Below are 26,246 nucleotides of genomic sequence, written 5' to 3'. Positions count from 1 at the left end.
ATATTTTCGATGACAGCAGACACCCGGTCATACAAGTCCTCTCCCCGTGTTTTTCCTTTCAGAGATTCCATTGTCAAAAACTCCTCCGTTATTTCAAAAGTATTGTTAATTCCTCAGATAAAAATGAGGAGCTGAGCAGTGTCTTTTACATCGTTGCTTTCATCCAGTGCTAATGAAAATAACGTGAACGACTCTGCCTTTTTACTTAAGTCGCTGGTTATATCTTCATCTATCAGTTCCACACGGCAAGTCACTGTCCTGCGTGATAAACTGATTTTTTCAAATTTGTCTTTGCTCTCCGGACACAATACACCTGCTGTCTCCACCATACATTCTTTTAAAAACTCGCCTTCAGACAGAGGCTTGCTGGCCTTTGCTAATTTGAATGACAGCATAAAACTCGCCTTGGTACTTGAGTCATGAATGGCAGTTTGACGGTGAAAAAAATTTTGTTGAGCCTGTAAATTAGCTGCCAACCTCTGAGCATTAGCTTCCCGTTCTTTCGTTGACTGGTCGCTAGCATAGTTGGCATGTTTTGTGGCAAAGTGACGGCTGATATTATATTCTTTAAAAATCGCCACAGTCTCTTGGCATATCAGGCATACAGCAGTTGATCGGTGTTCGGTAAAAAGATATTTAGTTGTCCACTCCTTATTAAACACCCGACATTCTCTATCCACTTTTCTTTTCTTAGCTCCACTCATCTTTACAGAAGGGGTGAGAGGTTGTAGCGGTGTGCTACACGCAGCGCTAAAATTACGACACAGAGTCAGTAACTGCAGTCAAGGGAAAAAACTTTATTCGAAATCCCAAGCCTCACTTTTAAGCCTCCCTCAACCTGCCCCCCGTGGCACAGAGGCTCCAAAGCTCTGTGCTCGCAAATCCCTGCAGGCTATCTCCCTTAGCTGGAACGCTGGCTAATTGTGAGCCGGTTCGGATGTGCCAGGAAATGGGTCGCCACAAGGTCACAAAGTAAAGCGCAAATGTGGAGTAATATGCTGCACCTCAACAAAGGTCAATGTATATAGAGTGCGTCATCTATTGGGAAAACGCCAGAATTGTGGGGAAAAAACGTTAACAAGGTTTATTAATATAATTTCATCAAGTTCTGCGGGCCGGATTAAAAAGCTTAACGGGCCGCATATGGCCTGCGGGCCGTAGTTTGCCCATGCCTGGCCTAGGCTATGATTGTGAACCGCTTGAACAATTTCAGAGGTAATTCTGTAAGTGACACCTGGTCAAAAATGTTTTTGCTTGACTTTTGGGAAAAATACGAATGTCCATGCATTATAAATAATATGGATCTTGGTGTGAAAACTTTGAAATACAACACCAATGTTATACCAGAACAGATTTAACTTGTAGCCCTCTATCTTTCATTAAAAGCATCAAAAAGTGTAACATATTGAAATTTCTTTCCAAGGAATTATATTTCCATATATTGAGGTTATTTATGGGAAGAGGTTGTGAATGTTTAGTCTTCTGGTTGACTTGATGGCGGAAATGTTTGCCTCTTAAAAATATTGGTGTGCACTCAAATCTGGGTTGTTCAGTGTATTTCTTTGAATGAATGAATATGCAATGATATGTAAATAAAATCTTGCAGGAAAATACAATATTCAGTCCATTGAAGCAGTGCAATGTTTTCATATAGTTAAGCCTACAGAATTATGATTTTATTTCCGGTATTGAAGGGAAACCATTGGTAAATATTCGGGCTTTCGGATAGAATTATTCTTTACCAATTCATCATAGATTTCTCCAGATGGGTCCTAAATTGTTCACTCTTTCCATTTGTAAATAATTTATAACAAGTATCCATGACATCTTCAAGGAACGGTGCCTCAGAAAGGCGACATCCATTATTAAGGACCCTCATCACCTAGGACATGCCCTTTTCTCAATGCTACCTTCAAGGGGAGGTATAGAAGCCTGACGGCACACAGTCAGTGATTGAAGGAACAGTTTCTTGCCCTCTACCATCCAGGTTCTAAATGGACGTTGAACCCGTGAATTACCTCACTATGTTTTTATTTCTATTTTTGCAGTGCTTATTTAATTTTACTATTTAAATATATACTTAATGTAGTTTACAGTTTTTGTCCAAATATTGTGTTTTGCATTGTACTACTGCTGCAAAGTTAACAGATTTCATGTCATATTAAAACTGATTCTGATGTCTAGAGAACTTGCTAGACAGCAAATGCAGTTTTACTGATCATTATAAAAGACAGTGAAAACTTTTTTTTGGGCTTCTTGAAACAAGTAGTTTGTAATTATCTTGAATTGATAATTAACTGATTTCCTTGATTGCAATGACAAATGTTGCAAACATTGCAGATTGAACAGTTCAGAGCTGAGTCATGGACAAGGTCTTTGGCACTTAATGCTAGAGCATGCATGTGCAAATGCCAAAGTAGCCTACAGTCTCACTGAGTCTTGATAGTGAACACTGGAGGTTCAGTCATAATTGTTCTAGCAAACAATGTCATTACTGAAATTTCCTCTAAAATGTCACCCCAGCAAACAATGTGAGATACTTTGTATTGTGTAAGAGAAGCTATTTAATTCCACATCTTTCTACATAGGAATATTTAGAAATTAGTGCCAAACAGTATAGTGAACAATTGAGTTTAGAATTAAAACAATATTTCGTTATATAGAGAAATGGCTTTTGTTGATCCCATAAGCATCTGGCACCAATTTTTATCACTAACCGTTTTGTCAATGGGCACAAATAAAAACTTAGACTTTAAAACTTACCTTTGTAAAAGCTTAGTCAACTATAAAATTTCTTCATTCATTTAGGTTGTACCTGGCAGGATAATGTTAGTGTGGAGGTGAGAAGTGGCAGAGCTTCGTATTAATTTAACATTAAAGATAAAGATGATCTTTATTTGTCGCGTGTACCTGAACATACAGTGAAAGGCGTTGTTTGCGTCAGTGACCAGTACATTCCACAAGTGTTGCCCTGCTTGCGGTGCCCACAACTCAACCATACACCCTTGCAATGTGGAGGAATTTGGAGTACGTGGAGGAAACCCACACAGTCACAGGGAGAACATAACAACTTGTTACAGGTGGCAGCAAGAATCGGAACACGGATTGGTAATTACCGGTGCCGTAAAGCAATGGTCTTGACTGCTGTGCTACTGTGCCCCGCCCCCTTGGCTCCTGTTTACACAATGGACAGCGTTGCTAGCACTAGCCTGACTAGATAGACCGAAGTAGAAACTAGAATGGAAATACTGAATTGATGGCTTGAATCTATTTTTAACTTTGCTGTAAATTGATGGAATGATCAATGCAATGCCAGTAGGAAATACTTCATAATGTGTATACTCATAAAATTCATGAAGTTTCAGCTTCCAGCTTTGTGATACTACCTAGACAGTATTGTCAATACCTCTGAGTTGTTTCAAATAAGATCTCAATCATTGGCTTTGTAGACCGACGAGCCCACAATGTTAGTACCAAAATAATGCCCTGTCTTCTATGTGATTCTTAATTTTATAGGCTTGGACATTGCATTTACCATTATAGTTCTGAAACTTGACAGCAAATTAGGGATCTCAGCACAGGCAGAGTTGCACTGTGAAACTACAGGAACGCCACAGGAAGGAAGTGATTGCTCTGGAGAGAGTGCAGAGGAGATTCACCAAGATGTTGCCATATTGGAACATTTCAATGAAGATGAGAGACTTGCATAGTTTGGGCTTGAGCGGGGGGGGGGGGGCGAGTGCTGATGGACTGGAATGTACAAAGTTATGAGAGGCTGGAGAGTGAGAAACTTTTCCCCCCTGGCAGGGGTATCAGTCCAGGGGGCATAGATTTAGGGTGAGAATTAACAGGCTACCAGGGGATTTGCAGTTGATTGTATTTTTCACCTAGAGGGTGCTGTCAGCTTGGAATGCAACACTTGGGAAAGTGTTCGAGGCAGATATTGTCACAACATTTAAGAAACAACTGGACAGGCATTTGTTGTTGAGGCATAGTAGGTTACAGACCAATTGCTGATATATGGTGAATGTGGTAGGCTTCAGAAAAAGGTAGGACAAGGGTACATGAATCAATCGTCGTAGAGAGAGTGAGCAATTTCAATTTCTTGGGTGTCAAGATCTCTGAGGACTAACCTGGTCACAGAATATTGATCCAGCTATAAAGAAGGCAAGACAGTGGCTATATTTCATTAGGTGTTTGAGGAGATTTTGTTTATCACTTAAAACACTCAAATGTCTATAGGTGTACCACGGAGAACATTCTGACAGGCTGCATATGGGGGGTGGGGGTCTACTATACAGCATCAAACAAAGCTACATAGAGTTATAAAATTAGTCAGCTCCATCTTGGGTATGAGCCTTTGTAATATCCAAGAGTGGTGCCTCAGAAAGGCGACGTCTGTTATCACCCAGACTCTTTTCATTGCGACAATCAGGAAGGAGGTACAGAGGTCTGAAGGCAAACACTCAGCTATTTAGAAACAACTTCTTCCCATCTGCTGTCCAATTCCTAAATGGACTTTGAAACCATGAATGCTACGTCACTTTTTCAAATTTTATTTTGTTTTTAATATGTGTGTGTATATATATATAAATATGTATTTACACTAATTGATTTACTTATTTATTTTGTCTATGTTATCATGTGTTGCATTGTACTGTGGTGCTAAGTTAACGAATTTCACAACATATGCTAGTAATGTTAAACCTAATTCTGATTCTGGTGGACTGAGGAGTCTTTTTTTCTGTGTTGCATAACTCCATGAAAGACCTGTACTTGCTGTCAGTGACTTAGCCCTCAATTTGGGTAATTTTAAAAGAAACTCATTCTACTCTGACATTTGTTGTTTTACATGTGGTCTAGGTGGGTTTAATGACATGCTTTGTCATAATTCATTGATTAGTAAATCAATTAGCCGAAAACATATTGTTTTATATTTGTGGTATAATTCACCACAGTTTTTCCAAAATGAGAACAGTACTTCAAAAGTGTTGAAAGTTTTATTAATATTTCAGCATCTAGTGGCCTGAAGGAAGAAGCTGGCCGTTTCCCATCCTGACCATAGAGAAAAAAACGGACAGAATGGGAAACAGCTTCTTCCCTCAGGCAGTTGGTTTTCTGAGCTCCCTGCTGCACCACAGTCGAAGTGTCACCGGATAATTTGTACTGTGATCCACAATACAGTCGGCCCTCCTTATCCACGGATTCCGCATACACGGATTCAACCAACCACGGATCGGGAAAACCTGGAAGTTCTCTCCAGCACTCGTTTGAGCATGTACAGACGATTTTTTTCTTGTCATTATTCCCTAAACAATAGTGTAACAACTATTTACATAGTATTAGGTAGTATAAGTAATCTAGAAATAACTTAAAAGTACAGGCAGTCCCCGGGTTATGAAGTCCCCGAGTTCTGTTCCTGAGTCGGTCTTTAAGTCAGATTTGAAGTCGGAACAGGTACATCTGGTATTATTTAGCGTCAGTTAGTCAAACGTTTTTCTTTGTATATATATTTTACCTTTCTATGCATATAAAACACTTAAGAAACATGTGTACTTCAATAATTAAACCACTGCATGGCTTAGTAATAATTGTAGCTTTCATCGGGACAGGGCCTTTCACATGCTCTATTAAAATTGTTCTGATCATTGACCGACTGTGGCCTAACGCTTTCCCAATGACCGCTGGCATTTCACCTCTTTCCAATCGCTTTATTACTTCCACCGTATTTTCAATCATGATCGTGATTATTTTCGTGAACAGAAACACTGCGGATTCAGAGCTGCGCCACCAGGTCCTAATGTCCACCGCACTGATACATGTTAAATAAAGTCCGGGGTTCTGCTGGGTCCTAAAGACCATCCCATTGAACCAGGTTAAATAATAGACTTGAGCATCCGAGTTTTTTGGTATCCGCAGGGGGTCCTGGAACCAATCCCCCGCAGATATGGAGGGCTGACTGTATTTAATTTATGCACTTTATTTGTTTATCTATGTGTAAGTCATTTATAGATTTAATTCTTACTTTCTCAAGCTGTTGTGTGTGTTATGTGTACTGCTGTGCTTTGCACCCTGGTCTGGAGAAACGTTGTCTTGTTCGGTGGTATACATGTAAATGGTTAAATGACAATAAACTCGACATCTACTATAGATGATGTGCAGGCTTCAGTCTTCATTTTAGTGCTCTGTTTAATGTTTAAAAAGATAAAAGTTGTTCTTCCCAGCTTGCAGTCTGCCAATAATGTTTTGGTATGATTGACAGCTAAACCAGGTTACTGACATCAGAGCAGAGATTGGGCTGAATTGGTGCTTACTAGCAACGGGTTTTTGAAGAGGAAATTCTCACCTCAGAGATCACCAAATCTTTGGGACTCTTCCCTGAAGTTGGTAGTACGCACCTTTTCTTCGGTGTAGCTGTTTATTCTGGCAGGATTCAGGGCTTCCTTCATCAGTCAGTAGCTTTCTCTCACTTTTCACTAATGTCAGCCCAAGTCCCGGATAGAGATTAAGGAATATGGTTGCACTCGCATGAAGAAGAATTCTTTATTGCTGTTTCCACAACAATTGTATTTTACCAATCAGGGTAGCCCTGAGCTGAACCCCCAAATGTGGAGGACCAGTGGGCCACTCTTGGACTGCTTGGCATGGGTGACCCTACCAAGAGTCAAAAAGCACAAGGCCCTGACTCCAGCCAACTTAGCTCTCCAGGTCATTCAGGTATGCAAGTGACAAGGCTGTGGTCCTCTTGGAGGTGTTTGGCCAACATTTCCTCTAAATAGGTGGCCTCGGTGTTGGCAGTGAAGTTTGTGGCATTATAAAGTCACCAAAAAATGCTTAAGTTAAGGTAGTAAAGAAGGCTATGCTTTCTGAAGACCACATTTTGTTTTACAAGTATTACAAAATGTATTTACTGTTTGCCCTCAGATGGACTTAAAGATCTCATGGCACCATTCAAAATAGTTGCTGGGACTATTCTGGTCAGTATTTATCTTACAACCAATATCCCTTAAACGGATTAGACTGGGCATCTCACTCCTCTGGGGTGGGTATGTTGGCTTCTCACATTACCATTTGTTAAATGGTGACTGCACGTTTTAAAAAAAACATCTAGCTACCTGTGTAGCAAGCAATTAGGGGCATCCTAAGGATGCTATATAAATGCGAAAGTTTTCTTTTTCTTTCCAGCAAAATGGGAACTAATCCATTTTGATTATGTGCCACTTGTAATGGACAATCATCTTTGGAAAAATTGTTCCTGACACCATGCACAGCATTTGGAAAATAGAGAGGAAGATTTTCCCTGAGACATTGGTATCAACCATTAGGCGGTGCTACAGCAAGCATTCTCTATCTTTGTGGCAAGCAGATGCGAGGAGTTTATTGGAATTGTTCAGTGTACAATGGATGTAACCTCTTTTTACTGTCTGCCTTTAACACCCTCTCATTCTTTATCCCTGGTCCTGCCAATTTGGCTCTCTATCTCTCTAGTGACTCTCCTGTGGTGTCTATATATGTCTGATATCTTTACATTCAATGTTTTGTCTGTTTTTCAGTCTGGATATGTATATATTTATTGTGTTCTTTAGAGATTTGATAAGTAGCAAGATGCTATCTGAAATATATCTAGTTAGACATAGATATCTGTGCCATGCGGGAGAAGTTGCAAGTGCCTTGGGATGTATTAATACATTAAATGCACCATATAAATGCAAGTGTGCTATAACACACATGGGTATGCTGGAACTTGAATCAAAAAAAGAAGTTATTAGGACTTGTTTACTTGATGCCTTAACTTCAGCTACTTTCAGCTGGTGATGGGTAATTAATTGGCTATAAAAGAGGTGTGATTAGCAGTTCTTTCCTTTGGCATTTGGCCTATTGTGCAATATGAGAACCATATAAATTTGAGCTGAGTAGTAAGCGATCAGTCTCAAACTGTGGGAGGTCAATGGAGTGTGAAAGGGCCAGAAAGAGAGTGGAGCTTTATCCTTTAGGAGTAATTGGACAGGCAGCTTTTTCCCCCGCTCTCCATAATTATGACTTTTATGAAGAGAAATGAGTGTACCAGTAGTTTTATTTGGTAGTTGGAAGCTGGTATTTTAGCCAGTATTACCAACTCTAGAGTTGCCCACTCAAACGACGACTTTCTTCCCAGATAACACTGCCTTCCAAATCCATGTCTGTGTTTCCAGGGTCTTCAGGGTTTTCTGCTCCTGAGGAAGGCAGCACGTTAGCGTAATGCTTTACAGCGCCAGTGATTGCAATGGGGTGTTCAGTCCCTGCTGCTGTATGTAAGGAGTTTGTATGTTCTCCACATAGGTTTCCTTCAGATGTTGCACTTCCCTCCCAACATTCCAAGGATGTACATACAGATTAAGTTGTGGTCATGCTGTGTTGGCGCCAGAAATATGGTGAAACTTGCAGACTAGCCCCAGCATATATTTGGACGGTGTTGGTCATTGATGCTTTGGTTCCATAAGCTCACCTTACTTTTGAACTTACGACAACCTGGCCTTCAATTAACAAGGCCCCAAGTTCTGCTTAAACATCAATGCCTCTTATTTTGTTTGATAACATTCCTCAGCGGCGGCTTGGGACAGATATGTGTTAAAGGTGCTATATAAATACAAGCGGTTGTACATTTGACACAAGAGCTGGCAGAGTAGAAGTTCTGCTCTTGGGGGTGGGTGTCACATTGCTGATGAGTTCATTGAGTATAAAATCTGTTGGTTCAGTGCTAAAAATCTTCTTGGCCAAGATTTCATTCTCCCAAGTGGAATCGCTTTTCAAGAGCACTCCTGCATACTATGAAATACCTGATTTCTGTGCCTGCAGAATATGGCCACCCATTGGGTAGGTTTTGATTGTTCAGATCAGAGGCCATAGCAGTAACAGGAGGAGAACAGAGAACATCTGATAGGGCAGCACAGTGGTACAGTTATAGGGTTACTGTCTTACAATTCCAGTGAGTGGGGTTCAGTGCTGACCTCAGGCTCCCAGTTTTCACATCCTCCCAGTGAGTGTGTGTTTGAAAGTGTAGGATACTTGGTGATTTAGTTCAGACTTGCTAGGCTAAAAGACCTGCTTCTATGATCCATAGTGTTTCAAAGTACGCCATGCTTGTTTTTGAATTCAGAGTTTCTCTCCTTTGCAGGGTTTTCCCATAAGTGTATTCATGAGCAACTCATTTGTACAGAAAATTCTTGTTGGCCAAGATTTTCTTCTCCAGAGTGCTTCATTTCTGTGGTGTATGGGACCTGGAGTTACTGAGCCCCTTCTGTTGATATATAAATGTTGCCCAAGGAATGAGCAATGCTAATAACACACTGATTGGTGCGCCAGTAACAATTACACAAAGGGATAGGATACAGTTAATGTAGAGCAGGGGTTCCCAACCTGGGGTCCAATGACCCCTTGCTTAATGGTATTGGTCCTTGACAGAAAAAAAGGTTGAGAATCCCTGGTGTAGAGGAATGAAAGACAGCTGGTAATTTCTATTTTCTGGCTAAGGGAATATGTGATGTTAACACATAATGACAGAGTATCTCAACGTCCAAAACTGTCCAAAAATGTCAATTATAAGCAATTTCTGTGAGGGATGGACCAAAATAATACACTCTGGTAGTTTAATCGATTGGCTAGCAAACATGACTAGCAAAACAAATCCTCAAAAATAGTAAACACAAGGAAATCTGCAGATGCTGGAAATGCAAGCAACACACACAAAATGCTGGTGGAATGCAACAGGCCAGGCAGCATCTGTAGGAAGAAGCACAGTCAACGTTTTGGGCCGAGACCCTTCATCAGGACTAACTGAAAGAAAAGATAGTAAGAGATTAGAAAGTAAGAAGGGGAGGGGGAAATCTGAAATGATAGGAGAAGACAGGAAGGGGAGGGGTGAAGCATAGAGCTGGAAAGGTGATTGACAAAAGGGATACAGAGCTGGAGAAGGGAAAGGATCATGGGATGAGAGGCCTAGGGAGAAAGAAAGGGGGAGGGGAGCACCAGAGAAAGATGGAGAACAGGCAAGGAGTGATGGGCAGAGAGAGAGAGAGAGAGAGAGGGGGGAAAAAAGGGGTTAAGGGGGAATAAATAAGGGATGGGGTAAGAGGGGGAGGAGGGGCATTAACAAGTTAGAGAAATCAATGTTTATGCCATCAGGTTGGAGGCTACCCAGATGGAACATAAGGTGTTGTTCCTCCAACCTGAGTGTGGCTTCATCTTGACAGCAGAGGAGGCCATGAATAGTCATATCAGAATGGGAATGGGACGTCAAATTAAAACGTGTGGGCACTGGGAGATCCTGCTTTCTCTGGCGGACAGAGTGTAGGTGTTCAGCGAAATGGTCTCCCAGTCTGCGTCGGGTCTCACCAATATATAAAAGGCCTCACCGGGAACACCGGACACAGTATACCACACCAGCCGACTCACAGGTGAAGTGTCGCCTCACCTGGAAGAACTGTCTGGGGCCCTGAATGGTGGTGAGGGAGGAAGTGTAAGGGCAGGTGTAGCACTTGTTCCGTTTACAAGGATAAGTGCCAGGAGGGAGATTGGTGGGAAGGGATGGGGACGACGACGAGTGGACAAGGGAGTCGCATAGGGAGCGTAGTGATCAAGAATAGTAGCCTCTTGATTCCGTCCTTTGACATAAATTCAGAGAAGTTATTGGGATGATTGAATTGAGATTATAGAGCAGGGTTTCCCAACCTGGGGTCCATGGACCCTTGCTCAATGGTATTGGTCCATGACATTAAGAAAGTTGGGGAGCCCCTGTTATTGTGTTTAATGCAAGATAGAAAATCTCTGCTTTGGGCTATTGAAGTCTGTTCTACTTCAGAGGAAAGACTTCAGTACATCAGCATATATACAGAGAAAGTAAACAGTAGTGGATAAAGCTTTTGACTATTATGTGTATGTATGAAGGAAAAAGTGTTAAGAATAGTTATTGAAGAAGTGAAAGCTGTCAAAGCAAATTTAAATGAGAAAAACAATGAAAAGAAATGAGCCAACATTTCATAAGATTTCTGCTAGGATTGCCTGGAATGTATCTCAGTACAGGAAACAGTCAAAACAGAACTGGAAAGTTGGAAACACTAATAACCATAGAGAGATACAGCACAGTTGTGATAACTGATGCAGCTTATGTTTGGACAAGGCAGATAACTTAATACTCCTGCTTATAGCATTTTTGGGAGAGATAAAGTGTGTGGGGTGGAGTGCAAGAGGTTGACAATGTTAGTCAAGAATTTGAGTACTGCCTAGAACATGATGTCTTTGGGGATTGAATGGAGATAGAATCCATATGGATAGAATTAAGTATAACAGGTCAGTTATGAATGTATTTAACTATCTCAATGGAGTGACTGGCACAAAGTTAATTTGTGTGACTATAGTGGCAAATACCTTAAAATGCACCCTGAACAGATATTTGGATCCGCCTTTTTTTCGTTCTCAATCAGTAAAATAAAATTAGTTGATTGAGCTTGGCCACTGGGGTAATGCAAATCAAAATGTAGGAATGGGATGAATCATTTAACTCATTTGACTCGATTCACAGATGATGCTGCTCCTTGTACAAACCTTTCCGCTTATCCACTGGTAAAAGCTAATTAGTCTCTGACATAATTAATAGATCTACCATCAATTGCCAGGCGCGGTGAAGAATTTCTTGTTTTCACTATGTTCTGTGAGTAGGGGTTTCCGAATGCCACTACGTAGTTGCCAGACTAATTTTCAGGCTCTAAGTCCAGAACAATGGAGTCAAGCTCCAATACTGCTGGCCAGGAGATTTTTCACATTATAATCAGATCTTTGGAAAACTTAGTTTCGGAAACTAGAATAAAGTTTCTAGAATAAGCATTTATTCTCCTACCACATATTTTACTTGCTCGTGCCATTGTTCACTCCAAATTAATGGAACTACTACCTTGCCATTGATACCGTTGAGTGAAAGCCGGTGAAAATTTTGAAAAATAGTCATTTGCCATTTTTTCAATATAAAAACACAGAAGGATAATAGTTGAAATGTAAGGATTCTGGTCTGGAAAAAATGAAGAATTCATCAAAATAACCAATATGAACTAACTGCATTTGTGTGTGCATAAGAGAGCCAAAGGTTGTGACTGACTGTAAAGGGTGTTCATGTGAGAATGTAGTTCTGTGTATAATTAGGGGTCAAAAATTACCTCAGATTTAGAGCTTCACAAACATGAGAAAATCTGTAGATTATGGCAATCCAAAGCAACTAAGCCCGAAAAGTTGACTGTTTACTCTTTTCCTTAGATGTTGTTTGGTCTAATGAGTTCCTGCAACATTTTGTATGTGTTCCTCAGAATTCCAGCTCTAGGTTCTTGCAGTGAACAATGGCCTAAGCAAAGTGCTCATGTGGTAGGAGAATAAATGAAACAATTTTATTCCTGGTTCTGAAACCAGGTTTAAATAAGTTTTCCAAAGATCTAATAATATTGTGAGAAATCACATGGCAAGTTAGAGCTTCACTGTTGTTCTGCAGTCTGTGTAAGATGTTTTTGATAATATGTCACTTCTTATTAGGAATTTTAGGCTTCAAAACTATTAGGAGTTAGATCCTATTTTGTCCTGGTTCCTTTAGTTCAACAGTGGACCGTTGTCTGGGATATTTGGCTTATCCATTACAGGAAATATCAGCACTGGCCGATGCGGTACAAATTCTCTGAGATAATTTATGATGTAATCGTTTTTGATGGAATGTGTTTGAGACGCCGATTGTTGCAGACAAGTTGTCAATGTTGGACGGTAGTACAGGGACAATTGCTTAAGTCAGATTGACTGCGTGTAATTCTTAATCAATTATTTAGCTGCTACAACTTCATCATACAGTTTTATAAGTTCCCCACTTTGCCCCACTTCAATCAGCAGGCAGATTAACATAAAGAATTGATGAAAGAAATGCGTACTAATAACAAAAGGTGCGTATTTGAATCATGCTAATTTGCCTCCAGTTACAGCTGATAATGTCTTAATTTAATTCCCTGCTTAACTTGAAAACTACAAATCCACCATTCCAAAAGGAGAAGGGGATCGTTGTGTTATGAAAACGGGGACCTCCAAATGCCTCTGTCCTATTAATAGTAACATTGATAACATTAAACTACCAACCAGTTTTCAAACGAATGACAATCTTGAAAGAAACGTATGTGGTTGTCTGTTTTAATTGGGAGTTCCCTGGCTAAATTTGTAAGATCTCTGAGCAGCTTGAGACATTCCACCGCCTCTGGACCTGATAATTAGTACAGCAGTTTAAACTTCTCAAATGATGCAGTGAAAGATCTGAAAGCACAGTTTCGTCAGTAAGCTGCAACAAACCGATTCTCGACTGCAGTCTGAAATGTCTGCGCCTTTTTAAAGGTGATGGGTAGCAAACAAACATTACTTTTGTACATTTTAATTTGTTTCTTCCTCCTGGTTCCGAACGCCTGCCATTTCCTCCGGAGTTTTTTAACACATCGCCGCCGAAATGCACTTCCACACACACAAAAACAATGTGGAGAGTATGTGAACGAATCTACAACTGATGTGGCTGATGGTCTTTTACCTCCCAAGCACATAGCACTCTGGGCCAAAGCTTATACAGTACCGCATTACCTCCCTTTTGTACATAATTATAACTATCTACTCTTAAGAGTGGAATAGGCATTAAAATGCACACAGCTCCTTGTGCCAAGAGCAACTGTTATTGTGAGAAGTAGCCACTGTGTATTCTCTGCTCCTGAACTGCTTCCCCTGCTCCCCCCCCCCCCATTTCTGTCTCTGTCTCTACCCCCCACCCCCCCGTCCACTCCACTCCACTAACTCCCAACCTTGCCTTTTAATCATTCTGTAAATGCTTTCTTTCTGCCAGCTGGCAGCTTTTCCACCTATCTGTTCACGCTTAAACAGTCAGGAACTACAGCGAATAGAAACTTCTTGTGTCCTGCGTCTCAGATTTGTCAGCCCCCGGGCTTTCAGGTTTTTAGTATGAAGGAAATATCTTGCTGGCTATTGTTATGCTAATTGATAAGAGCTCAAGTCGGGGGGGGTTTTGAAACTGAGTCATATACTCCAAGGGATCCTCGCAGTATTGAGGCAGATCCATCTAAATTGTGGATTTCCTCTCTTAAAACGAAGGACTCCAACCCCCAATGTGTTCGTATTATAATCTAACTACCTTCCGAGAAAACACGCCCTCCCCCGTCCGCTCACATGGCCATCCTCGGCTGTAGGTCAGAAGCTGTTGGCAGCCGATTAGGGAATTTGACGGCAGGCAGGAGGAAAGAATTTGGCAGGGAGGTGAGCCACATGATTGTGATTCATTCTGCATTCTTAAACGTGTAGCAGAAGCAAGAAAAGCTCCAATTGTGAACTCACTGAAGGAAGATGTTTAGAGTCAAATATCAGCGCCTTTTTATAGCACAACCACGCATCATAGGCAAAATATTGAACTTGGCTTTCAAGCCCGAAGACTCTGCACATCCAGCTGTGATTTTGTACCTGGCATGAGTCATTAGTTTAATCATTGACTTAGAGTAGAACGGAAGCCTTGTATTAGCAATGCATACTTGAAATGGATACAGTATATTGCCTTTTGATGTTACTTTTAAAATTTAAAGTTGTAGTATCCTCTTTCCAGAGTCTTTTAATAGGACACTGCTGGGCCTTGTAACACAATAGAAATACATTGTTCCCTCCTGATGCTTCTGAAATGATATGCTGCTGAGTAAATTTATTAAAGTTTGCTGTCAGTAACCAATGTACTGATGGTGCTTCATCCATTCCTGCTAGGAATTGGACATCGAGCAAATCTGATTTGAAAACAACCACCATCTAGGTCGGATAAATAAAAAGATTAGCTTTATTCTACACTTGTCCGTCGAAAGACACAGTGAAATGTGCCTTTTGCGTCGTTTGTGATGCCCTGGGGGCAGCCCGCAAGAGTTCACCAATGTTCTGGCCCGAACGGCGCGTCCTTTTGGAACGTGGGAGGAAACCAGGGCACGCGGTGGGAACCCCGGTGGTCACGAAGGTGACGTACAAACTCCTTAGAGACAGTGGGAGGAATTGAACCGCTGTCTGAGAGTGTTACACCGACTTGTATGGTGCAGCGCAGCTGAGATGAAAACCAGATACAGACGTTTTCAGTGGATGACCACTTGTAGGATAAGTTCTCCCTTCCCAGTAACTCATTAATCTGCCCGTAGTGGGAATAAAGTCTAGGTTGATCACTAGTTTTATATTAAATTAGCCCATTCCAAATAACTAAGCAACAGGCATCCCATTAGAATTTGTCTGTTTGGAGCAGAGGAAGTAGAATTTTATCTAGGTTTCCAATTCATTTTGACTCACTAGAGATATCCCTGTCAAGGATAAGTTTGGTTACCTTTCCTTTGACAACTCCATCTTCTCACATTCTTCCCAGTCCCACCCAACCCTAAACTTGCTGCTGCACACAGTGTATTATTTTGTTTGGCATGGCAAAAGGCCAGTAAAAAGAAAGGTTTGCATTTATAAAATGCAGTTCATGAAGGAAATCCCAAGGCACCATTGTGAAGTAGAAAATGTGGGAGCCAATTTGTGCACAGCAGACTCCTACAAGCAGCAATGTAATTGTGACCTAATAATCCATTTTGATGGATGATTTTAGATTATTAATCGTTAAGAGATTGGGGGGAATGTTCTAGCAGAATGAGAAATGGCTTTGGATTTTATCCACCTGAGAGTGCAGATAGGATATGGGTCTAAATGTAACATGTCCTTTGAAAGACGGTATTTCCTGCCAGTGCAGTACTCCTGAGATGAGAACATTGCCCCAGGAGACAACATAGAATGAGTGGGGCTAATGAATCTCGAATGTGCTTCTCGCTAACCCAAGGTTTAAAACCTCTGACTGAAACTGCGGCTGTTAGAAATCTGAAACATACATAAAATGCTGGAAATGCTTATTACAGTCAGGGAGCATTGTAGAAATCTACAGCACATTACGCACTCTTTGGTCCACCATGTAACCTACTCTAGAAACTGCACAGGTCTCGATTTTTCTAAGCTCCACATACCTATCTAAGAGTCTCTTAAAGATCCTATTGTACGTATCCACCTCTACCACTGTCGCTGGCAGTGCTTTCCACACACTCACTACTCTCTGTGGAAAAACTTACCTCTGACATCCTCCTTGTGCCTGCTTCCAAGCACCTTAAACTGCGCCCCCTCGTGTTAACCATTTCAGCCCTGGGAAAAAGCCTCTGGCTATCCGCACGATCAATGCCTCTCATCATCTAATGCACCTCTATCAGGTCACCCCTCATCCTCCTTCGCTCCAAGGAGAAAAGGCCGAGCTCACTCAAACTACTGTCATAAGCCATGTTCTCCAATCCAGACAGCCCAGTGGCTGTTTGGCTGCTCCAGTTTCTGAAGACATACCAGTTAATTGGTCATTTATAAATTGTCCCATGATTAGGCTAGGATTATATGATTAAATTGGGGGTTGGGAGGATGTGCTGGGCTTGAAGGGCCTGCTCCACACTGTATCTCAATAAATAAATAAAAATAAAGATAAACTTGCACAAAGAGTTTTGTTCACCGCAAGATCCTGTGACACAGCGCTTTACTGAAAAAGAAACAAGAAACAGACAAACAGGAACAATCCTCCATTGATACTGCATCTTTCGTATCCCTGGGGCACCCCAAAACTCCCACAGCTAATGCAGAATTTGTTTGAAGTGTAGTCACTGAAATATAGATAAATGTGGCAGCCAATTTGGGCACAGCATGATTTCACAAACAGCAATGAAATAAATGATTCTAGTGATGTTGATCAGGCCAGCTGGAGAACTCAGCTGTTCTGTTGTATAGTGCCATGGGATCTACAGCATCCAACTGAGAGGGCAAATAGGGCTTCTTTTTAACAATTCCATTGAAAGGACTAGCACCTAGATTACTCCGAGCTGTCTCTGACTCTGTTTAGAGATGTCCACAACAGCACTCAAATCGCATTTTGTGGCACAGTGACGCAGAACTACAACCAACCCACATTCAAGATGCAACACGTTTGGATTCTGCACAGAGCAGAACACACATGAGCTGGCAAATCTGGACAGAATGCCCCAGTTTTTAATTTAGTAAGTTATGGAAGGTCTTTTTAGGCACTGTATCCCTGCACCAGAATGATTCAGCTCATAAAGGCAGCAAGTGACTGAGCCTTGGAACCAGGAAGTTCTGCTCTTGCCCTGTGGTGAGCTAACTGATCTCAGGGGGGCAGCAGTTTGTCACTTCAATTGACCTTAATGCTCTCCACCCTTCCTCTTCGAGGGGTGGATAGCCTGCTGGTCTTGTTTGGGCTTCAGGATGCATGTGGCATCTGTTAAATCACACGTAACAAGCCCTTTAAGTGGCTGAGGTGCAGCGATTTTAAACATATGGTGGAACAGTGCCGTGGTTCCTAGGGCCTGCTCCATCATTGAGCAGTCACTGTGGGGAGTCTGCTATCTCCCTATGCCATGATCTGTGGTGTGCAGCCCCTGAGACTGGACAAGAACTTTGCGGAAGCTATAGGTAGGTTACCCATCCACCTTCCTGGAGTGCACTTAGGATGCTTTCAAGACCTGTAAATGATCCTACTGTGCCTCCTGCTGAGAATTTCTACTCAATTTAGTAGCTGAACAATATTCATAGAATTATTACAGAATGTGGTTCTTTGAAAAGAAAAGCAAAAGGAACTATTAAACTCAAGTAATGCCAGTGCTAAAATCACCAACTACCTATAGAGCACAGTCCTTTAGTCATAAGTAGGAGTATATTAATGAGGTATGTTGAGAAAAATCATAGGAATGTTAGGGGATTTATTCAGGAACTTGTCAACGTGTCTAGTTTAATCTGAATTTGAGCCCATAATTCCCTCAAATGTTTCCAGGGTTATTTTTTAACCATAAAGTAAGCAACTGAGTATAAGTTAATGCATTATAGAGAGATTATGCAGATTAAAAATGCAATACATTGCAAATAAAGTGTTTTCATTTTTCAAAATCTTCCTTTTTTACTGGTATTGCATCAAGTCAAGGAACCAAATTTTTTGTTACTAATTTTTTTTAAATAATAAAGTTTTGTCAGTTTGGATCTCTGAGGCTAATTTTGTGGACATTATAGCGAATGAGACTATTCGGCCCACTGTTTCTGTGGCAGCTCTCTGAAAGAACTGAGTAATAAGTAAGAGGGAAGTTTATTGTTCAGACTTGAATAATGTCTGTGTTTTTCCACCGCTTGCTCCAACACCAGAAGGATAATGGCTGCTTCCAGCAGGTTGCCTCAAGTTGGAAATTTATGCTCAATGTCTGATTGTGACCGAGCTATGGCCTACCTGGCATTGTTGTTGTGCTGGTCATTATCCTAAGCTTCCAGAAATCCACTGCCGTAGGAATTATCCTCAAAATGAGGGGTCACAGAAGGGGGAGAGAGAGAAGGTAAAATACCTTAAACAAATTACAAGCATTTGTGATTATGTTGCATTTTCCCCTTTAGTGCAGAAAGTTTGTGAAAACTGGAAATTGTTTAACTTGCAGCCAGTTTGATTTTAGTGACCGTGGGCAGGTATTTAAAATATTCTTATCGGCAGCTGTTAATGTTAAATTTTCATTGTAAAGCCCTACCCAAAGAGCTGAAGGGTGTTCAGTCAGTGAGCAGGCTCAAGGGGAATGAGAACCGGAGAAAACCCAAGGAGATTAGGGTGACGTGAGAAAGGTCGAGAATGAGCCACAGGCACAAGAGGTGCTGCAGATGCTGGAAATCTAGAGCAATACACACAGTGTGCTGGAGGAGCTCAGCAGGTCAGGCAGCACAGATGGAGAGGAATAAACACAGTCGCCATTTCAGGATGAGACCTGTCATCAGGACTCTTCGCGAATTTCTGGTCTGACCCTGCTGTTGCCGAGAACTGGAAAAGCAACATCCCTGCATATCTGAATGTGACTCTCTGTACAATAACCCACAATAACAAATAGGCAAGTGCATTCTGTCTGTAGCTAGCTCTTGTGGTTGATTCTGTATATCATTAATTTGGATAGGAGCAGAAGGAGGGAAGTCATGAATAGATCCAGTTTGTTGACTGATTTTTCTTTTATAATTTGCAATGTCGAAACTGCCCCAGACAGTTTTGATTCTGTTACTAATTTTTCTTCCTGCCGCCTTGACTTCTGCTGCTTTATATTAATATCAAGGAGTCTGAGGGGAACAAGTGATTGCTAGGCCATATGATTTTTCATTGAATCAACAGCAATTCTGTCTGTAATTTACTAATGGCACAGAAGAGAGCCATTCTGCCCTGTCCTCAGGTTAACACTGGCTCAATACAATGATCTGCTCAGTCCACTTCCTCCTCTTTGTCCTTTTCAGCAGCCCTGTTCCCTTGTTTAGCTTGAAATTTATGCTTTTTAATATCAGTTTACAATATGGTATTTACTCAATGAAGCTAGCTGACATCCTGAGCCAATAGGCTGGCCCTGGACTTATCTCCACTTGGCATGATTAACTTATTATTTAATTATTTACGGTTTTATATTGCTATATTTCTTCACTATTCTTGGTTGTTGCAGCTGTAACGAAACCCAGTTTCCCTCGGGATCAATAAAGTACGTCTGTCTGTCTAGCTTATTAGCATGGCCTAGGCATGCACCCAGAAACAATTCCTAATCGTTGAGTTCCATCAAGCTCCATGCATCTTGCAGATCTCTGTGGATCAGCTTTAAGCACTTTTTTTTTGTTTAGATGTGGTCTGCCAATGGTGGCAATGGCAGGATGTTCCGTAGGTTGAAGCTAGCTGAATTTTGTCACAAACAAGAGAAAATCTGCAGATGCTGGAAATCCAAGCAACACACAAAAAATGCTGGAGGAGCTCAGCAGGACAGGCAGTCCTGCTGAAGGGTCTCGGCCCGAAACATCAACTTTACACTTTTCCTTAGATGCTGCCTGGCCTACTGAGATCCTCCAGCGTTTTGTATGTGTTGCCTGAATTTTGTTATCCTATTTATAAAGCAGAATACTGTTTCAGTCAGTACAGGTGGCAATTCCGATAGTTCACCAATTTGGATCTGTATTACGCAAAATGGGCGAATTAAAAGTCTGTCACTCTGCAAGTCCCGGAGTTGGACGGAATTGCTGCATTTACATGGGAACGGTGAATAATGTGTTTGTATTTGGCCTAGAGAGTCCGGGAGATTCCCACTTAACCAACATTAACGTCAAATTTTCCACTCAGGAAGGCTGGAATAATTTTGTGGGAATGGTAACTGCACTTCCAGCACTGCGTATGGACGAGAGTGCTTCACCTTAGCCTCCAAAATTTGATTACTTCCCTGCATGCCAACCTGCTTTCCTTGAGTGCCCCTTGCCAGGCAGATTCACCCCTGTCAAAGATGCCTGGGTTTGTGGGGGAAGGAAAGGGAGACATTAGATCAGGAGTTTACAACCTGGAGTCCATGGACCTCTTGCTTAATGGTATTGATCCATGGCATAAAAATGCTGGGGAACCCGTGTCTTAGAGTCAAAACCGTACATACAGCGTACAACATGAAGAATACTTTCCTATATCTAATTTCCACCAGCCAAATTTGGTTTAAGTGAAAATATTTATTGAAGAGTTAAAATTTAAAAAAAATGTTCAGGCATTTTAGTTAGTAAAGGTTGCAGGCAGATTCTTAATCTGATTTTCTTAATAATGTTGTCTTTTCCACACCGAAAAGTAGAGGTAAATTGGGATTTGTCCTTATTGACTATAAGATCAAGCAACAGAATATGCCAGATATGCAGTAAGTAGAAAAGTCTAGATTGAGGTTGGTGGGGAGGGTGGTAGTTTAACCTCAGATCTGTTCACCGATCCCAGAGACCGTGCAGGCACCAGCTGCTGCCTTGTTCAGGGATTAAGGCAGGGATCCCAACCTGGCTCCAAGGATCCCTTGGTTAATGGCATAAAAAAGTTGGGGAACCTGTGGATTAAGGAGCGCCATCTCTCTATATGAATGGGTGACGATTCCCTAAAAAAACTCTATTCAGTTCAGCCTGAGCTGTTTTGCTACTGTAACTGAATATTCCCCTCTCCCCCTTAAAGCCTTGGTTAGAAGCAGCCAGGCATGTATTTCAGGTAAATGCTTATCCAACAATTCAGAGTAATATATTTGCCGGGAATCCCAGGATTGGTTGAAAGCTTGCTCTCTTTTCTGAAGAACGTGGGAGGCCACTTGCACTCCAGTCAAGCTGGCCTCTTGTCTGCCTGCTTGGATGTTGAAAGTGAAATACATAGATTAACTGCGTGGTGGTTAGGGCAGAATGCCATATTTTGTGGTGTTTAGGTATTCCCCTTATTCTGTAGCCAAGCCAGCTGGCAGATTGGCAGCATTGCTGTAATTCAATAAGAGAGAGAGAAGGCCGGCATTAGCTGATGTCACCCTGACGCTTAAGCAAGTTGAAATGAATCTCCACCTACAGTCATAAAACCCAACCCAATTGTACGATACTCTGCTAGACATTTACCACAATCTTGGCTGCAATCTCATTTGTTAAATTAACATTTAAAACTAATACATTTTCATTAGTTTTTTAAAAAAAAATCTTGGAGCTTAAGCTTAAAAAAACCTTTAAAGCTATTCCCAGGATTCGAGGAGTGAATTAGGAAGAACAAATTGAATATCGCAAAGTCTTTCATTTGAACTGAATTCACCATGAGATGGACAAATGCATCAATCATTGTGCAATACAGCAGGGATCCAAAAGTAATATGAGACGAATACCTGGTTAAACTTATTTATTTTATTTATTTAGTGACATAATGTGGAGTAGGCCCTTCCGGTCACGCTGCCCCAGCAAAGCCCGATTAACCCCAACCTAATTAAGGGATAATTTAAAATGTCAGTTAATCTACCCAGTACGTCTTTGGACTGTGGGTGTGAGACCAGAAGACCTGGAGAAAACCTACACATTCCATGGAGAGGATGCTCAGAGACTTCTTACAGAAAGGGCTGGAATTGAACTCAGAACTCTGGGATGTCCAGAGCTGTAACAGCACCATGCCAACCACTACACAACTGTGGTGCCCACTGCTACTCTTCCATGGCACCCCATGCCACGGGCTCCAGAGAGATATCCGAGAAAAGGGTAGTTCACTTGGATGGTAGAGAAATTTGTAACGTCTTCAGCCACCAGCACATGGCTTTAATTTAACATGTCTTCTTGAAAGCAGTATCACTAATGAGGCAGCAAAGCATGTGACCTTGGGTATTAATTAAGTGCTGAAGTTGTCAATGAGGTTTTAGGGAACGTATCCTTAAAGCAACAATTGAACTAAGCTAACTAAGCTCACCGAGGTTCTTTGGCATGAGATGTTAGCTCTGCTTTGTTCTCCACGGAAGCTGACTGAATTTTTGAACATTTCCACTGTTGTGTTGCACAGATGCAACTCTGTTGCTGGAAATAGGAATTTGAGAGTCTGAAATTGTATCGTCTGTCAGTAGCTTAGATTCTGTGCCAGCTCGCTTTTAATAAATAAATACTTGCACAGTTAATTCTACACTTGCCTGTGCCTTCATTATTAATATTATTTAGTTTAAATTGTGAGTAATTTCAGAGTCTTAATTATTGCATCCCAGACATACAGGATCATTATCTTTCAAAACAGTTGAGCTAAAAATTGCAAAGGAAGCCTGGACATTTAGTGTCTCTTCAGAAATTCAGTCGCATCCTTTCTGTTTCTAATACGAGTGCTCTTTTACGCATGTAACATGATTTCCATGTTGGTTATGCACAGGTTGGTGTCATTTCCCATCCAGTGTTCCATTTGGGGTATTGCAGGAGAACTCCTTGTTGTCCCTTGTAGTTTATTCCTCATTCAACTGGATCTTCGTGTGGGATACTGAATCAGGATCACACTAAGTTAAGTCCCACACAACTTTCTTTTCTTTCTCCCCACTACCCATCTGTCCCCATGGCACCCCTAATGTACATTTTCCTGATCAAGTTCCTACTATTCATGCATTCCTCCAGTTATTCTGATTATCCAATCAATGCCTCAATGGAAGTTGAGATCCTCCTCTTCCCCATTTTAATCCTTAACTATTCTTTCTCCTGTACTCTATCAGACCACAGCAGAGGTCCAATCAGTTTAATGACCTATCTTTCAAAACTACATAACAGGGCAACAATTTCAGATGCAAAGAGGAGCCCATGTCTGAAATGGATTTGGAATCCTACTGCCTTGTTATTCTAATATACTCATTAAGAGGCATCGGTGTGCTTAGCTCACTGCTCGGCTCTTTATGCACTCAGGACTGTGTCGCTATGTACAACTCTAACACTACCTTTAAATTTGCCAATGGCACCACTGTTGTTGGCAGAATCTCAGATGGTCAACATCAGCAGAACCAAAGATTTGATTGTGGTCTTAAGGAAGAGACAGTCAATAAAAGACTCACCAGTCTTCAGCAGTGGAAAGGATGGGTAGCATCGACATGTTGGGGGATCTATCCTGAGCCATGCTACACTAGCAATTAGAATTTGATTTCATATATCATCTAAGACTCTAGCAATTTTCTAGAGGCACTTCGAAGAGCATTCTTACTGGCTGCATCAGCAGCTGGTGTGGAGGCTCCAATGGGCAGGATCAAAAGAGATTGTAGAGCAGACATTCCCACCTGGGGTCGATGGACCCTTTGTTTTCAATGCTTTTGGTCTACGGCATAAACGTGGTTGGGAGAAACCCCTGCTTTTAGGGTTGTAGTTTCAAGCGACTCCATCATTAGCACAAACCTCCTCATCGTCAAGGATATTGCCAAAAGGTGATGCCTCAAGAAGGTGGCACCTGCCATTTAAGGCCCCCTCAACCATCCAGGACTTGCCTTCTTCTCATTACTACCATCAGGGAGGAGGTGTGGAAGACTCGCTTTCAAATGTTTTAGGAACAGCTTCTTCCCACCTACCATCATTCATAGGCCTATGAATGCTGTCCCACTATTCCTCTTTCACGCTATTTTGTTTATTGGAACTTGCAGTAATTTTTTTCTCTAGGCATGTCCTTCTACCTCAAAACTTTAGCTTCATTAGTCAGTGAATATAATTCTGTTTACTGATTCTGATTTGTGCCCCACTTTTCTCATCTCTACATCTGCAAACCTCCTATTTTACTTAAACAAGTAGCAGATGCCTTTAGAAATGGTCACGGATACAATTTTGTCAAGTGGAAGACTTCTCATTCTCAACTTATATGGGGATGGGGCATGAGAATTTTATCTATTTCATGTCAGCTGAGTTCATTTGGGAGGATCCTCTCCCCGAGTCAAAAGGTTGTACGTTATGATCCCACAAGACCAGAGTACAAAAAAAAATCGAGTGATTTATTCTCTGGCTATATTATTACATTTATATTTAAGGTTCTTTGTACAACTTCAGTGACTTCTGCATTCAAGTCACCTTTGGAAGTCAGTTCAAAGGTTAAAGTAAATTTATTATCAAAGTACTTATACTCCAGGCATTTACAGCAGAACAAAGAAATACAACAGAATCAGTTAAAAACTACGCCAAAGGCTGACAGGCAAGCAGCGTGTAAAAGAAGACAAAAAAAAAGCAAACAATAGAAAGTATAAATAAACAAATAGACAAATAAATAAATTCGCAATTAATTAAATGAAAATACTAATAACGTGAGTTGAAGAATCCTTGAAAGTGGGTTCATAGGTTGTGTAATCAGGAACTTGATGGTTGAAGAGTAGAATCTGTTCCTAAACCTGGCAGTGTGGGATCTAAGGCTTCTGTACCACCTGCCTGACACTAGTATTGAGAAGAAAGCATAGTCTGGAGGGTTGGGGTCCTTGGTGAAGGATGCTTCTTTCTTGTGACAGCATTCCTTGGAGGTGTGCTCAATGATGGGGATGGACTAGGGTGTATCCACCAGTTTTTGAAAATTTTTCTAAACTTGGGCACTGGTGTTTCCATACCGAGGCATGATGTATCTCCACTGTGCGTCTGTAGAAGCTTGTCAACGTTTTATTAACATCATGCTAGATCTGGCAGCTGTAGCTCTGCCATACTGCTGTTTCAGGATTGCATGCTACAGTGATGGGAGAGAGCAGCGACTCCCTGGACACAATAGGTGGGAAGCTTCTTTCAGGATTAACACCTTGGTTTGCATGTGACCCATAACCCTCTATTCTCTGTATATTCATTTGCCTCTTTACAAATCTCTTAACTGAGCAGTCTGCAGCAAATGGTAAGTGTTAGCAGAGATGAACTTCAGTTAGAATGCCGAGGGCAGGAAACCAATGATAGCTGTAACAATAGAAATACTCGAGTAGTCTAGTCAGGCTCTTCCCAGATGGCAAACCTGCCATCCCTGAAAGTATCCCTGAAAGAATCTTTGCTACACTCCTTCGATTGCAAATATATCCTGTTTTGAAGGAAGATGGCATTTCAGGTGGCGTCTCATCAAGACCCAACTTTACTGTAAGACATTTTATTTCCCAATTCCTCTCGCTGTGCAAGGACATCAGATTCATTTAAATCTCAACATATCTGAACCCTTCTCCATTTTAGAAATATTCTGCCTTTCTGTTTTGTCTACCAAAATGAATACCCTTAAATCTCTTGGGTTTTCACCTGCAGTACTTAACATGATTACACTTATGAAACTTCTTTGCATCTTCCTCTCGGTTCGCATTCCTGTTTATTTTTGTATCATCAGCAAACTTGGACATTTTGGCTCACCCCACCAAATCATTGCTTCAGGATCCACACAGCAATCTATGCTGTCAGTAACTAGTCACAGCTAATTAACCTGAGAAAGATCTGTTCCTTCCAACTCCGTGCCGTCTGCTTGTTTACCATCACCTTACTGAAGGCAGTTAGGAACGGTCAATTAATTTTCTTGAAAATGAACCATTCTCACTCTGTGGCTGCATGTTGCCCCATGTTCCATGTGATCTAATGTTATGAATCATGTTTGACAGGTCTTGCTGATAACCAACTGAAAATTCTACTGATTTCCCCTTGTCTTTTCTACATCACATTCTCAAAGAGGTCACAGATCAATCAAACATAATTTCCTCTTCATAATACATGTTGACTTAACTCAATCCTATCATTCTTTTCAGGGTTTAGTCATCATCATATCTACCAGTATTCTGCCTCCTACTGGTATTATGCACTCCTTCTAATCTGAAGTGATGGTGTTTATTAAAAAACACAAAATGCTGGCAGAACTCAGC

The 26,246-nt window shown here is 41.2% G+C and overlaps 1 protein-coding gene across 1 annotated transcript in view; it reads left to right on the top strand.

The window, feature by feature from the left end:
* hmga2 (high mobility group AT-hook 2) overlaps positions 1–26,246 on the top strand; it is a 151,026-nt gene that overhangs the window by 47,838 nt on the left and 76,942 nt on the right. The window lies entirely within an intron of this gene.

Source organism: Hypanus sabinus, chromosome 8, assembly GCF_030144855.1.
Source record: "Hypanus sabinus isolate sHypSab1 chromosome 8, sHypSab1.hap1, whole genome shotgun sequence".
Lineage (NCBI taxonomy): Eukaryota > Metazoa > Chordata > Chondrichthyes > Myliobatiformes > Dasyatidae > Hypanus > Hypanus sabinus.
Note: the sequence above shows the minus strand (reverse complement) of the source record. Positions and strands in the feature narration are given on the sequence as shown.